This window comes from Sesamum indicum, linkage group LG13 (genome assembly GCF_000512975.1).
Source record: "Sesamum indicum cultivar Zhongzhi No. 13 linkage group LG13, S_indicum_v1.0, whole genome shotgun sequence".
Lineage (NCBI taxonomy): Eukaryota > Viridiplantae > Streptophyta > Magnoliopsida > Lamiales > Pedaliaceae > Sesamum > Sesamum indicum.
Window position 1 is genome coordinate 4,193,898 of NC_026157.1, and position 5,492 is coordinate 4,199,389.

Here is a 5,492-nt window from a genome sequence, read left to right on the forward strand (position 1 = left end):
CGTAATTTATGCATTTGCACTGTGATTTATGATACTATTGCTGCATCTGTGACTAAATGTGATAAAACTTCTTTGTGGCATAACAGATTAGGCCATATAAGTTTAAAAGGATTGGAATTATTAAAAATGGAAGTATTCTAACTGATACACTTGAAAATTTGAATTTTTGTGATGAATTGTAATGGGTAAACAACATAGGGTTCATTTTTCTGTTTCACCCTCCCCAAACCCTTTCATGTCTACATGCATTTTAAATTATGTACATACTGATTTTTCGGGTCCCTCTAATGTACCCACTCATCGAGGAAATAGATACTTTTTTTATCTATCATTCATAATTTTTCGAGAAAAGTATTTGTTTTCTTAACGAAACACAAATCTAAGATTTTTGAAAAATTTGAAAAATGGAAAATTTATGACTAACTTAACTTTTTTCATATAAGTTCTTATGAATCGTAATAATGTTTATGTTGACATATATTTTGTTATCTTCACAGCGATGTATTATAATAATAATCATTTTTTCGCCTCATATTTGTTAATCAGGAACTCGAATTCGCCAATGCATGTCGCTTTGAAGGAGAACTAGACTGGATAGAGTTGGTTGCAATTTTCGAACCTGATAAGCCAGTGGAACAAGCCAAGGAATACATAAACTTGTCAAGTGAATAATAGGGCTCCACGTGGTGTTAGTTTCTATGGTGGAGATACAATCAGTTTCATCTTCTATATTGTTATTAACTTCATCTCTCATTTCAAGTTCCAAAGGATCATCCAGCATTCTAATAAGAACGAAATTATGGAGCAAATAAAGACCATAATGATGCGGTGGTGTATTTTTGGGCGATAATATGATGAGCTTCTCAATATACCCTACCTTGTTTTCAACAAACCAAATGTTCGCTCTATGACATGCGTCGTGGAAGAGTGCAGCAAATTGAATAACTCCTCACAGTTTCATGGTTATCTTACTGTGAACATGTCAAAATGTTTGAACAGCCCTCTTGACTCATCACGTTTACTCTCTCTCTCTCTCTCTCTCTCTCTCTCTCTCTCTCCCCCTCTCTCTCTGCGCTTCATATATAGAAATTAGGAAGTATTACGTATTCAGATTCTGGTGGGACATGCATGATGATCTGTCAGTCGGGTTGTTGTGGGAATTGAAATGCTGAATTCTTGCTATTGTAACAAATGCTTCTATAAGCACATACAACCACTTTCCTTTTTTGTCTGACTTTGGTATTCTCCCATCACTTAACTTAGAAATAACATCATATCAATACACTACAAACCAAAACAATTAGTAATAATGTATGTTATGTTTTCCAACATCAACCTCATCCATCGAGCCCACTTTTACTTTATAACAATTATTATTATTATTATTATTATTATTATTTCTGTGTAGAATAAAACTTTCAGTTGCTCATATCTTACTCCTAAACTCTAATAATGTTACATTAATTAGGTGAAAGTTTTAAAACAATATTAATTGCTATCCACTCGCCCAACATGGTGGAGGCTAACTTATCCCCCCAAGCACTCCACTTGGTGTTAGTTTTTATGGTGGAGATATAACCAGTTCCATATTCTATATTGTTATTAACTTCATCTCGCACTTCAAGTTCCACATCATCTAGCATTTTATAAGAACGAAATTATGGAGCAAACAATGGCCATAATGATGCGGTTGTTTATTTTTGGGGATAATACGATGGGCTTCTCAATATACCCCACCTCGTTTTCAACAAACCAAATGTTCACACTATAACATTACACGTGGAAGAGTGCCGCAAATTGAATAACTCCTCACGGTTTTGTGGGCTTCCATTTCCTCGATCTCAATCTTGCAAGTGATAACGAACTCCACGATAAGGTGTAAGAAACCCTTCTGCATTACTATACCCCTTATCGTAATAATTATCTACAAAACATAAACGAATATGAATTTCATATTAGTAAAGATGAGAATTGTGTAGTTAAACAAAACCAATAACATGACGTATATAATTGTAATACCTCTCAAAACTTTCAACCTATTTGGCCTATTGATCGCATCGCTTAACACCGACTATCAGTCGAGTTTCTTACCAACCACTAAGAACATATGTAATATTCCATCAGTATTGCAAACACCTAACACATTGACAGAAATTTGACCCTTCCCATTTCAATAATGACCCTGGTCAGTATCAAAACATGAATGTCAACATAGGTGTTGTTTAACGCATTTAAACAACCTTGATGGAAATCAAATTTTAAAAAAAATTACCATTATGCCACAAATAATAAGTAAGTTGTTGGAAGCATATTTAGATAGCTAATATATAAGTAAGTAGACACCGACAATAAAGATAATGACATATATTACCTTGAACCATAGGAAACGTGAGTCTTGATATCCTTCACCTATCGGCAATGGATGGGACAATAAAATTGGATGCAAATGGAGTACAACCATGAGAATTAAGTGAAAGTGTTTGCTAATAATTCTTCTTGTGATGCACGATGGCACTCAAGAATATTGCAACCTGTTCCATCACAGTAACGTGCCTAGTTGCTCTTAGACCACCAGACGACTCTGACAGTTGACATAAACGATCAAATGCATTTGTTGTCATACGTAAATTGTCAATGCCATTTCACATCACTAACATCTATTAGATCACAAAGATGTTTAACTTGCTCAGGTATCCTTCTGAGCATCCTATAGCAACGATTTCCACTAAAACTAACTCGATGAAGATGTCTATGAAGTCATCGATAAACATAATAGGACAAGTATAGTGTCATAAAAATCTCATCAAAAATAATTTGGATAGCCATCAATATTTTTAAATGCTTCACATGATTCATGCTATGTACATTCAAGAATTTAAGAAAATTGCATATGAGTTACATGATAATATTATATATAAATACACCAAAGAACTCAATAGGCTGTTAGTAATATAGGTCACATCACAAGAAAATTATCATACACATATTCGACAAACAAGTAATTAGCACATTGTAGTGGTTGATTAAAGAAAATAGAAGCAGCTTCTCCGAGTGAGTTTTATACTAAAAAAGAAAAAAGAGAGAGCATAATTGATTAATAAATATGTTCAGAATTACATAGCTAAAGATTCAAAGTAAGACATGAGAAGAAAATAACTGACATTTCTTAGTTTCGTTTCATGAGTTATTAATTCAATTATCATATAACTAAAGGCTCTTTGCACGTATATGGGGATCCCCGCATGAATCAGCGAAAACAAAAAACATAGAAAAAAATAAATATAACTCACATTCTCGACAGGAAGCTTTTACCACAATATTAGAATAAGCCAACATTAAGCAAATAGAACATAAAATCCTCTAATTTTACTCACAAATGAAATAAATCTCTTTTAACCAAAGGTGTTGTCTACTACTTGGGAACCAAGAATATGGGAATGGCATCGGATGCTCACAATTCTTATCGTCGGTCTTCAAACATGAGTGCAAATAAAAAAAATAGACGTATCGTATACTGTTTGAAGAACTTAATAGAGGTAGATAATACTCAAACAACAGAAAATATAAAACTCCTAGATATTATTTGACCAGTTTGTGATGGGTGTCGAGACCATAAAAATAATTCCTACGAATACTTTCATAGAAGTGGGAGTAGAATCGATTCCTTAAGGATTGGTTCAAGTCGATTCCTTCAAAACTAAAAATAGTTGGGGGGATTTTGATTATGAAGAAGAATAAAAAAAAATCTAAATTAAACTAGAGAGCTAATGAAATTAAAAGGGATAAATATAAGTGAAGACTTTTTTGGTTAAGGTCGGGTTCATGCTCAATTCCATTGGTTGATCATTGATGCAAATATAACACTCATTTAATTAAATAAACCAGTTATGGTCATTGGTACGACCTAACGACCTCACCTTTTCTTACCTTTTTGTTGGCCAAGGTACGACCATTGCATAGATCCCTAATCAATGGATAACCTTGGGAACATCCAAAAAATTTAATCCATCAACAACATTAAGAATTAGAAAGGCCTGATTGTAACTAACAAATTCCTACAATGATAATTTATTTAAGTTAGATCATACATTTCCCATAACATAACTAACTATAATGACATAATTAATCATGTTATGTTGCTACTAAGTATTAAACTAAACAAAGAATTACACGAATTTGTAAAGTTCAATTATCAAAGTAAACCTTCTTGATAATGAATAAGTGACCACATTATTCATAAATCAAATGTTTGTGATAAGTACATAGAACAATATGAATACCTATTTTAACAAAAGTAGTAAGCACGGATTAGATCTTACAATATTTAGGAATCAAGCAATCACCTTAACCTTAACCAGAAAATTATAAAATTAGCCTAATATGTTAATAGATGAACACACTAAAAAGAAGTGGAATTCCATTAGCAACTAGGCAATATATTAAAACTAAAGGAGAATTCGAAGATAAAATTGTTAAGAAAATAATAGAATTGAGAGGTCCTCCTACTTATACTAAAAACATCCTATGAATTTAGACATAAAGGATGGTTAAGTACATAATCGGCTCTAAAAAGTTAATAAATGTTTAATTTACATTAGCCAAATATTCCAATGGATTCTTTCCAAAATCATAAGACAAACATTCCTTTTTCTTCAGCATAAATTGCATCTTTCCTTTTTGTCTTCAAAGTTGACCGGAGCATTAGTGGGCATGCTTAGTCGGATCAGCAAATTTGTCAGGATTTATTCCTTCCTTCGTTCCTTAAATGCCTTCAATTTTTATTTTTAGCTCAATTTTGCCATCTTTACTCCTCATCAAATCTTTTGAGCTGGAAAAATAATAAATCCATGTAATTAGGAGTATTTTAGCTAAAAAAAAAAGGTATAATCACCATTAAAATATAGTAAATTGTGTACTTACCAGTTTGATACATAAAAACCTCACCTATATGTTCAGAAATGGGAAGATTACAAAGTGAAGCATAGGAAGAGACATGTTGCCAATGAAAGATGAGTAGCATCACTGTTGTGAAGAAGATGAGTAAAAAGTCAATAAAGTAACTTTTTGCCGCAATGCACTTGACAAAATTGTTGGAAAAATATCATGAAGTACAAGGATATTTTCTGGTAAATCAATATATTGAGAGGACAAGTTTGAACTTTCAAAATTTTCAATCACCATTTGTGGCCTCATACTAATTTGAACAAGAACAAGATGTGCGGGCTTGATATCACAACACAATTATCAATGGTTCCAGGCCCTACGTTATTATAACAAGTTGAGCATTTTGAACGTAAACAAGACATTGGGCATGATAAATTGAAATATTATGCCTAATACCCAAAAATAAACACTTTTTTGGTCTTCTAACTTATATAATCTGTAATATTTAATTTAATTAATTAATTAATTTGTTAAATTCCCACCCTACCACTTTTCTACACCTCCAAACCATTCTTCTAACCCCCCCCCCCCCACCGTGCACCCTTTTC